This window comes from Petaurus breviceps, unplaced genomic scaffold (assembly GCF_028583685.1).
Source record: "Petaurus breviceps papuanus isolate PSGF00001 unplaced genomic scaffold, PetGlider_PUasm1.0 173, whole genome shotgun sequence".
Lineage (NCBI taxonomy): Eukaryota > Metazoa > Chordata > Mammalia > Diprotodontia > Petauridae > Petaurus > Petaurus breviceps.
In genome coordinates, this window is record NW_027185759.1 from 34,327,182 (window position 1) to 34,339,279 (window position 12,098).

Genomic DNA, 12,098 nt, shown 5'->3' on the forward strand with positions numbered 1-12,098 from the left:
CCTTTTGTGCACCCCCCCCCATGAGAAGGCAAACAATTCAGTATAGATTATACATGTGTAGTCATGCAAAACATTTTAACTTTCTCAAGTGATGGGTAGAGAATTAGATCAATGTGGCTCTATAGTTACAACCATAACTAGCATGGGGCCATTAGGGCTTTGCTCAAGGATACCCAATTTAGAAAGATCTAAATATGTAAGTTGCTTAGTACCTAATTAGCAAGACAAAATAATTCAAATAGGAAACTAGCTAGCTTCAAATTTAGGATAAGTTCATATTATTCCATCTCTCTTTCACTCAACTGAGAATCATTAGGTATTATTTGTCCTTCAAATAGTAATCTGTAATTATTAGTAATAGTATAGTAATAGTAATAGTAATCCTTGACCTGGAAACACAGATTTTTATAGCTATAGCTCTACTTGCTCTTATAGATCTGTCTTATGTGTTCCCATGTTCATTGATTCATTTGCTTTGTGACTAGACCGTTTCTGTATCCATGAATAGCACATTTTTATAACTTGTTTTCAGTATCTTAAAAATACATTTTAGCATCCAAAAAACTGCAGATATCTAATACCAACTCCATTATGCTTGAGTTCTATCCTGACTTTTAAATAAGATGTATGAAACTCCAATGAATATACAAAGCTTCAATAATAATAGCAACAAAAACAATAATAACAATAGTACCAGCAGGAACAATAACCATATCATAAATTTGCGTAACATTTTATAGCTTTCAAAGTGAATTTTGTTGCATTATTGCATATTATTCTATGGTTTAGGACTTTATCTCATTTTAAGTTCCCTCTGGATTTATAAATTGAATTTGATGGGGCATATTTTCCCTTGACTATAAATAGTAGAATAAATGCTATTTTCCATCAACAAAGTTATCCTCACCAGGGCACTGGTAAGTGGCATTTGCATACTTTGGGATGGTGGAGACCATTTTTTCATTTTAATAGATAGATGGTCCAGAATTGGAAAGCAAGTGTCATATATGAGTGCTAGACTAGGACCAGAGAAAAGCACAGATATGTATAGTGATTGAGTAGTGATCATATTCAATGGCTATAAGGATTTGTACACGATCATGCATTAAGAGCTTGCAAGGACCTCAGAAACCATCCAGTCATCTCACTCACTTCACAGATGAGGACTCAGAGGCCCAGATAATTTAAAGAATATGCCAAAGATCAAACTAGTAATAAGTGGCAAAACTGGAATTTGACCTCGGTTTCCTATCATCCTCTTCATCATCCTCTTTTACTTCATCATCTTCATCATCATCCACAATTATAATAATAGTAAAACAGCTATTTTAGGGTAAGGGGTTTTTCATTTGATTCTCACAACAATACTGGGAGGCAGGTGTTAATATTGTACTCTTTCTGTAGATGAGGAGACTGAGCATGAGAGAAGTGCCATGACTCAACTATGGTGATACAGTCAATGGGTATTTCAGGAAAGATCTGAACACAAGTCTTCCTGATTCCCAGTCAAATCAAGTCAAGTCAATAAGCATTTGTTAAGTGCCTACTGTATACCTGGCATTGTGCTAAGCAGTAGGAATATAAAAAAGGCAAATTCATGGAAACTATAAACAATCCATTCAATGTACCATCTAAAGAAGTTGTATGGTGTAGTGAGGATGGAAACCTTGCTTCAGATACTAGCTGCAAGACCATGGGCAGGTCTTTTGACCTATCAGGGATACAGTCTCGCTTTTTGCTCTGTAAAGTGGAAATAATAACTATAGTGCCTACTTCAAAAGATTAAATTAGATAAAAACATAAGAATGGCAATACTTTGCATTTAGTCAGTACTTAATAAATGCTTGTTGACTTAAAATCATAATTTGTAAACTTTATAATGTTTTATACTTGTTAAGAAAGAGAATGTAGTAAATATTTTTTCACCAAGCCTGAAATGTATTTATTATGCTATGATTATTATTTCTTTTTGTCCGTACTGGTTTTTTATTTCATCTGTATAGGAAACCCACAGTGTGTAAACTTTCTCTACTGAAGCATATCTGTAAGTTTTCCCTACAGGGAGACTAGAGTTGCCTCTAGGCACTGAAAGATTAAAGGGTTTGGCCATGGTCTCAAAGCAATATGTGTCAGAGCCATGACTCGAACCCAGTTGTCCATGACTCCAAAACTAGCTCTCTATCCCTGGCAACAAGCTGCACCCCCCCCCCACCACCCATACTAAGTATACTGGATAGAATTTTGGAAATGCAATCTTAAAGACCTGGCCTCAAGTCCTAGCCTCTTACATTTACCATACAACCATGGTCAAGTCTTTCAATCTTAGAATCTGTTTCCACATCTGTCTTATAGGGACAGTCACACCTATAGTGTAGCCCTCATTGGACTATTATATCAATACAATAAGATAATAACTCTAAAGAAGCACAGTCGCCATATTATTAAAATTGTTCTGATTATAAATTGCTTTTATATCTCTTTTTAAAGATGAATTAAATAAAATTTGCTGCTAATTTCTGGCTGTTATTTTCCTCTTATTTGCTCTTTGTAATCCTAACAGTTTTTTTTTTTACCTTAATTTACCCTGTCCCCAAGGTTTGAGCTCTGCACTGATCTCCCCCTTGTATAACTATATTTTAATATGTGTTTTTATTTATTTTTTTTAGTAAGTGTTAAGTTTTTGAGGTCAGGGTGGAGCTCAGGTTCTCCTGACTCCAGGGCTAGTGCTCTATTCACTGCACCACCTAGCTGCCCCTCATGATGTTTTCTTAAGGCTTTGAAAAAACTTCAGACCAGTTGTTCCCTTTTACCATAATGGAAGGAAAGATCTTGAGGGCAGAGACTATCTTATTTTTGAATTTTTATTTCTAACATGTAACATACTGCCTAGCACTTAATAGGTACTTAATGCATGTTTGTTGATTTATTGCTTAATTAATTGGATCTTCCCCTTTTGGAGAGAAAGTCTTTGACTTCAAAGATTTTATATTCTTCTTGGACAGGACACAGTTCATCCATGGAGAAGGGAATGCATAGGATCATAAATCATACATCTTTAGAAACTTTAGAAGTCATCGACTCCTTATTTTACAGATCAGGAAACTAAATCATAGGGTGATTCAGTGGGTTCCCAAAGTTCTCACAAGTATCCATCATCAGAGGTGGGATTTGAACCAAGTTTCTTTTCCTCAATCTATATAAAAAGGCAAATACATAAAATTTTTGTGCTTGGGGAGGGCACTTACAATATGGGAGGGGATCGGGAAAAGCCTTCTGAGTTGAATTGTCTACCATCATCACAGCAACAGCACCATCTTCTCTGGACTCTTAGTCTTGGATATTTATATGGTGTCTTTTCTCCACTGTAGACCAAGAGCCCTTTCTTTAAAATGGTACAGATCATTATTTCTTGAATGAGAACCAATTAAATCAATCCCACAGCCACAGGGCATTTTCCTTTTTTTTTTTCCCTTTGGTCTCTACTAATGAAAAATGGAACATTGCCTGTCTCCGAGAGTTAGAATGTAAAGTTCTTGAAGGCACTGTACATTGCACAGAATATTTGTAGTTTTATTACCTAAGATGGTGCTTAGAATATAGTTAGAGCCTAAGAACAGTTTACTGAATTTGAGTCAAAGTAGAACCCCGGCTATTAATCTGAATGCTGCTTCTCTTTGCAATGAATATGAGGGTATCACTCACCTGTCATTTTGGGCTTAGCACTCAACTTTTGATAAGTGTTTATCCATTGTGATGTTGACATCACTATTGTCTGCTTTGATTAAGTGAATGTCACATTTATTTCCTTGACTTGGTCATATCCATTTTGTACTCAATAAGTTAGTCAGAAAGCACTTATTAAGCACCTATTGTGTGTTAGGCACTCTGATAAGTGTTGGGGATTTGAAGAAATGCAAAAGGTGGTCCCCCAACCTACATAATTGTGCCTTCATTTTGAAACCCCAGACCGACAAATGGAAGTATTAGAAGGAAGAGTTCTAACTTGGAATTGTGATCACTTAACATTCATTTCTTTTAAAATGGTCTCACTGCCCAGATGTTTAAAATTTATTAATTTTCTTATTGGCTCTTGGACTGGGTTCTTACAAGAAATATGGTGGGTGCCAGGAGCTAAATAACCTTTTGTCATCCTGCCGAGTAAAGGATTGTTTGTGTTGTACAGCTGATGAATTATTCTCATGCCTTATCATTATGAAAAGAAACTCATCTTGCCCTGTAGACTGGCAGAGGATGAGAAGGCTCTAGAGAGAGCCTGGAGAGTTTGTTCTCCTCACAAATCACCCAGAGGAGGTGCACTATGAGTCCTGCCTGGAAATTAATGTGGAAAGAGCTCAACATGCAGTGGAAAACTTTGGTCCTATCAGACTGATAGATGTTAGATTACTACAGAGTCAAAAACTTATGCATCTTTTCAATTTTATGACTATTATTTGCTCAGTACTAATTCTTACTTAGATAAATAAGCCTCTCTGTGTGATTGGGAAAGTAGGGGGAAGCTCAGATTTTGATGCAGAAGAGGCAACTCCAGTCATCTTGTGATTATTCCTCTACTATCTTGGGATGGGCTAGATGGTAAACATTTGACTTCAGAGTAGTCGAAGTTTTACAATGAAGACAAATGATCCAGTTCCTCAGCAAACTCACTCATTCAGATAAAAAGTAGGGAAACTTATGATTGTGTAAATCAGTAAGATGTTTCCTCTGCACTTAATTAAATTGGAAATGCCAGCTTTCAGGATTCCAAAGGACTATACTACTAGTTTGACAAATATCTATCTTCCTCAGACTGCTAGGTAAGATGACAAAATGTTGGGGGAGAAGAATGATAAATCTCTCTATTTAAAACATATCAATGTACGCTTCTTTCCCCTTCCCCTAATAAAAACAAATTGCCCAAATCAAAGACAATTCATTAGGAAATGAATGCATACCATGTTTATTTAAAAGACCACCAATTTTGTGGTGGAAGGAAACTTTGAGATCATCTAGGGCAAGACAATTTAACAGTTGGGGAGGCTGAGGCTCAGAGTTTTTAAGGGACTTGCTTAAGATTACACAAATGTTAAGTGGCAGAACTAAGTCGTCTTAATTTTAGAGTCAGCACTCTATCTAATCTACTATATTGTTGTTGGTGGTGGTCAGGCATGTCCAGATCTTTGGGACCCTCTTTGGTATTTTCTTGGCAAAGATACTGGAGTGATTCATTATTTCCTTCTCCAATTAGTTTTACAAATAAAGAAACTGAGACAAATAGGATTAAGTGACTTGCCCAGGGTCACTCAGCTAGTGTCTTAGGCCAGATTTTAACTCAGGAAGATGAGTCTTCTGGACTCCAAGATCCACACTTTTCCCCCTCCACCACTTGGCTGCCTCTATTCTACCATGCTAAAAAAAAGAAAAAAAAAAAGAAACACAATAGAATTTCCTAGAGCCCTAAATTAAAGAGGGGATAATGAGGTAATGTTTTTCTATTTCCTTTTGTTTGTTTTTTGTTTGGAGACTGAAATGTTCCTTTATCTGTTCCATTCTTTTAATCATCAATATATTATTCCCACTCTTGCACATTATCCCAACTTTCTTGCCATCATGCTTTCAAACACCGTTCTGAATGAGGGTGTTGCTTATGCTGATAATACTTAATGAATGAATGAATGAATGAATGAATGAATGAATGAAAAAGCATTTATTAAATACTTACTATGTGCAAAACAATGAGTTAAGGTTGAGGATATGACAACAAAAATAAAGACAGTTTTTACACTAAAGAAGCTTGCAGTCTAATGGGGAAGAGGACACAAAAAGGGACTGATGGTCAGAGAAGAAAGTTCCTGTCTCTATAGTCACAGAGATGGTAACCAAGAGGTCTATGGATAAAAGTAATCTCAAGAAGTCATCCACTCTGTTTTCCTGTCTTTGTCACCAAAAAAATTCAACTTCCACATTTCCTTTCACTAGCAATTATGTCCTTTTTAGAGCACGACTTAACCAAAAATATCCTAACAACATGTTAATAAGCCTTGCTATTTCTTTCAGATTAGGTTACTTGAATGCCATGGAATGCATTAAAATGAATAAAAATTCAGCCAAGCAACAAAACAAATATTTACTAAATACTGAATCTGTGTTCAGGAATTTAATTAATATTCTAAAGGATAGCGAATCTTTTTTGGAAGAGATGGAACATGAAGAGAGCTTTGAAAGATCAGGAGGAGAGTAAGAGGCAAAAAGTCCATTACTATGGAAATAAAGTCAGAAGTAACTTTGAAGGGCATAGTTTGCTCCCTTGGAAGATGAAGGGGTGGGACTAAATGATGCCTGAGGTTATTCTTGTCTTAAATCTATGATTCTATGAGCTTTTTACCATGAGAGCACTGTTCTAGTCTCTCCGAAAAATATAGATAACTATAGCACAGTACTTGGCCTCATGGAGTTTACAATTTAGAAGAGGCTTAAGGAGATTGTGGTCACATGGGCAGCAACATATAATAACAGAAATTATAGTCGTTCAAGTTGAAAGGGGCCCCAGAGATAGTCTAATCCAACCTCATCCTTTCACAGAAGGGGGGAGGGGCAGAGGCCAAGAGAGATTAAATGGCTTCCCCAGGATGACGCAGCTAATAGTTAGCAAATCCAGAATTTGAACCCAAATCCTAAGCTTAAGATCTCAAAGGGAAGCAGTGTCCTCTAGTGACACTGTATAGTCAATGGCTATCATAGTCTTGTGTATTGCTGATGAAATATCAAAATAGAGTTTGACAGGGCAAAGGAGGTTATAGGAACCTCCGGGAAGGCCTGTCCTTCAACGCCTATCTCAATAAGAATCAAGCTATCCCTCTGGGGTTCTGTCTGTTCTGACTACAATCATATCCTCATAGAACCTTATAGCATTATAGAGTTAAGAGCTGAGCGATCATCTCATCTCTCCCATACCTTATTCTGCCCTGTGCCAAACTGTCTCTGCTTTTTGCCTGCCCAATACAGAACAGAAAACCTGTTTGTAGGAGTTGGCAGCTATTATTTATTTTCTGTCATTATGTGTATTTTGTGTGTGATCATATGTGTAGTTTTTATATTAACATCATATATTCTATTGTATGTACTTAGAGGCCATGTGGGACAGTGATTAGCAGAGCTGCCCTTAGTTAGAATGACTTGGGTTCAAGATTCACCTCTGATATACGTTGACTTCAATGACCCTGGCAATCACTCAGTGTCCTTGAGAACTCTCCAAGACACAAAGAAAAGGCTGAGCTACATTGACAAAGGCAATTTCTACTTTCAGAGTTCCCTATTGCAAAGAAATCATCAGTCTAGTCTCCATCCTCTCCCAGTCCCCATACAGAATCTAAGGTCATTGAGAACAAGCACTACTGTTTATTTTTTGTCTTTGTAGAGACATCTGTAAGTACCAAAGATAAAAAGTCCCCTCTTGTCTAGTTAGACTCTTAGATTTGGTCCTCCCAAGTCAAGGAGACCCTACTGCACTGCACATGTAGCACGACAGAAGGGAAGAGGTCATGAGATCCAGGATGTCCAGAGAATCATCAATAGAGATGCCAAAATCTCTGAGTATAACAGGAGGAAAAGAATGGAAGCTGAGTGCTATGATCACCTACGCTGGTAGGAATGAGTCCTGGTAGGTGGTTCACAACAGAAGCAGCAATATTTGAGGACTGTCATTTCGCGACGTGAATTTAACTGGCCTTTCCCCCAGATATTTAAACGAATGAATGAAATAGACATTTCCATTATTCTCCCTTCATTTTGCACTTCGGAGTGAGTGTTGCTCACATCGGTCTTTTATGAGAGAAGAAAACTTATTATTGAGTTAATTGTCATTTTAGTTGTTAAGCGGTGTTTTTTTTTTTTTTTAATTCCTCACCTTTCGGCTTATAAATCTGATTGGGTTTGAATCAAATGCTTTCTCTCTCCTTCGGTGCTGAAGATAGATTCTAAATAATTGCTCCATAGTCTGACTCTCTCTTTACACTTCATCACTTCTCTCTTGTCAGTTGCTTAGTGTATAATTATGTTTAAAATATCCTCACGGATTCGTGGAGATTCTTTGCGCCATTTGATGCTCATTTTTCAATTTGGCTTCTTCAAGTATGTTTGATTGCCTAAGGCTTTTGTGATAATTTACATAATCCTCCAGTTTTCTGAATCCTTTGTACCTTTTTAAAAATCATCTTTTTATCCTTGATACTGTTTTCAGTATTCCTTGACCCACGGTGGCTGTTCATTTTCAGCCCAGCCTTGAGAGGTTTTATTAAAACAATGGAACAGTCTCAGCATGTTACAGCAGAAGGAGTGTTGAGCCAAATGATTGGGATTTAAAACCTGAATGCATGACATACAAACTATAGATATGGACATAAGTCATAACCTCTGATGACTTGGGTTGCTCATATATAAAATAAGGAAATTGGAATTGATGACTTCAAGCATTACTCCCAGCTCTAACAAATGATCCTATGATCGATCATCTCTTACAAGGTGTGATTTTCTGGACACATTTATGGCAAGTATATTTTTCTATGATTCAACTCTGAAACATTGGACTCCATCTTTTGTAAATATGTGGATACTATTTAGGCTGCATCTTGTGTTAGCCTGTAGAAGATTGGACTAAGCTGGAAGGTTCCTTTTTGACAGTTACTAGTTTTGTAACCACAAGCAAGTCACTTAATCTCTCTGAGTCCCATTAGTTCATCTCTGATGTGGGTTTAGTAATCTTTGCAGTATTAAACTCACAAGATCATTGTGAAGGTCAAATGAGATGATGTGTGTGAAGAGCTTCAAAAACTTTAGAATGATATGCAAATGTCAGTCAAGGTTATTAAATAATGTTTAACTTTTAGTCTAGGCCCACTAAAGCAGCAATGGTGTGGATAGAATGCTAGACTCTGGGTCAGGAAGTTCTAGGTTAAAACTCCACCACTGACACTTTCCAGCTGTGTAGATAGACAAGTCACATGACTTCTATGTGTCCCAGTTTCCTCATCTGTAAAACTAGGAGGTTAGGGGAGACGATCTCTAAAGTCCCTTTAGGTTCTGAAAACCTATATATAGTCTGTGAACAATTAAAGTTAAGCATTCCTCAAAGTGCAAAGGAGGTGTGCACAGTGGGCATGATCAGTATGCAACTTATTACAAAGGAAAAATTATGCAGAAGTGGTATAAAGAATATCATCAGGGAAATATATCATTGGAAAAATGAAGGACTAGCCATATAACAAAAGAGAAAAACAGCTAACAGATGATGCATGCTCTACTGGCTTCCATGCAATGTGAAGGGAAATGAAGGATGGCCCTCAGTAGATTGGATAGACTTCTGGTAGTGAATTTATGGGAGGACAAGAGTCACACGAGGCTGGGCAGGCCTTGGAGGAGATACCACATGAATGAGAGCCCAGATACACTGCAACATTGAAGCTGGTTATTACTGTTACCTGAGATTTACATAGACAGCTGTATCCAAGGAGTATATGATGGGCATAATACCCAGACTGTCTATTTTCCCAAGAACTATACAGATCTTTGAATGTGGAGAGAAACCTTTGGAAAGCAAAGCAGTTTTTGAATTAGACAAAGCACTGTACTATATAAGTCAAGGATATGGGTTCGAGTTCTGGCTTCCCAACTTCCAATGTGACCTTAAAAGGGTCAGCTTCAGCTTCCTCATCTTTTAATGGAAGTGAGTTGGACCAGATAGTCTCTAAGATATATTATTCTTCTAGTAATCTATGATTTTAAACATCTCTTTGTGTAGAAAACTTGATGGTGTACAGTGCCAAGTCCTGCTTTCAGAAATTTAAAGTTATTTCTTATAAAGACTAGCATTTTAATAACTCAATGACCTTTTCCACCAGTAGTATTTATACTTTTCCCGTCTTTGTACTAAAATCCAATTTTCCATTCCCTCCCTCCCTGCTCCCACTTTGGTTCTTTATTTCTAGTTACAGTGATGTAGTACCTTGTTTGGCCTTTTTGTTGGTTTCATTTTTATTTCTATTCATTTTTACTTGTTCAGAATATCATGTTATTAGTCAGTCCATGTTCTCATTTTCTCTGTCAGCTGAACTCCCAGCTATCTATAAATCCTGAAGCTCCTATCATTCACAGCCAAGGTAGCCAATTATTTAAACAAGTAATTCTCGGTAGATCAAAGCTTTCCTCCATGATTGGCAGCAGACCCAAAGCTCTACCTTACCCTTTATGCCTTTAATCCTTCAGATCGGGTATTTGATCCTTGGGTAAGTCCTTAGCTTTTCTTTGCCCTCATGTCACTCATCTGCTTGGAAAATGCTGCATTTCATTATGAACTTCGTCTCGAGCTGAAAATGGCCTTTTCTCTTGTTGAGTTTCCTTAGCTTCTCTGGATAAAATGGATTTCAGATGTGTAGCAATATCATCCAACCATTCTATCTCTTTCGTCCTGGGCTTCTCGGTGAAAAGCGTTGGTTATACCTATTGCTTTTGTGTCTTCTTTAGAATTTCTCTTAACCCCCTTTAATTGGGCTTCAGTTGTCAAAACTTTACTGAAAATTTACTCACTAAGTTTGCAAGTGGCTGTCCCTTGGGAAAATCCAACAGTCTCCACTCTTTTTATTTATTTTTTTTAATTTCATTTGACTATTTAGACCACCCAAACTTCCCCAGTCTTCCACTTTCCCCTACTCCCCAGTATCAATGAAATCAAACTTCCCTGTTGATCTCATATAATTCAATGATTCTTAACCTGAGGTTTGTGAACTTTTACTTTTAATATTTTGATAATTATGTTTTAATATAATGGTTTCCTGTCATCTTATTAATTTAAAAAATTCATTTGAAAACATTATTTTTGAGAAGGGGTCCATAGACTCCCCCACATTGCTAGTGGGATCCATAACATAAATAAGGTTAAGTACCCCTGCCTAGAAACAGTTAGTAGCTGCCTGGAGTTCATGTCACATGGTTAAAGAATGATATAATTAGAACAAGAAAAGGCTTTAGTGGCAATCAAGTCCACAGCCCTACCCCATTTTACAAATGAAAAAACTAATGCACACAGAGGTTAAGTAATTTGTCCAGAGTCACAGAATTAGTAAATATTTGAGATAAGACTTGGCCTCAGATCTTCCTGACTTCTAGGCCCAGTACTCTATCAGTTGCCCTACCTTGCTGCCTTGTAGGCATAAGAATTGGTAGAAGGAAGAGGGGGTACTTAACCTGGAACAAGAGTAACTTAGAACAGACAAAACATTCATCTTCAACTTTTGAAAGATTATCTTCTTAAGGAGAAATTCAGTTTCTTCAGTTTGGCTCCAGAGAAGTTTGAATTAGTACTAGCCTAGGGTGGAATGGTCTGCCTTGGTTGGTTCCCTCTCACTGGAGGTCTGCAGGCTGGATTTGAATGACTTCTTGTTGGATATATTGGTAAGGAATTTCTTGCTTAAGTAGAAGCCAGGCTAGGTGGACTTGGAGGTCTCTTACAATTGTGGAATTCTGTTTCCTGTTTGAGTTTGTCATCAGTCCTCTCTCATAGAGTCCTGAGGGAAGATCACACTCTTTTCTTGAGTTTCAATAGAATATGACAGGGATTTGATCTGTGATTTCATTTATGTAAGGGACCCTCAGGTAGGGTCTCTACCTTCTCTGTAATTCATAGCGTTTTTTTTCTCTCTTTTATACTTTTTAGTTTACATCATTCATTTCCACAAGATTTTGAGTTACAAATTTTCTCTCCATTTTTCCCCTACTCACCACCCCAAAAACAGTGATCCCACTGAATATGCCTTCCCCCAATCTGCTCTCTTCCATATCTTCCCCCATCACCCCACTGACTTTCCAGTATGGCATGATGGATCTCTATGCCCCAGTGCCTGTGTATCCTATTTCCCAGTTACATGTAAAATAATAGTAATTATATATATATATACATATATATATATGTATATATATGTATGTATTTAAACATTTTATTTTAAAACTTTGAATTCCAGATTATTTTCCTTCCTCCCTTGTCACCCACCCTTACTGGGAAGATAAACAATTCAATATAGGTTGTACATGTGTAGCTAAGCAAAACATTT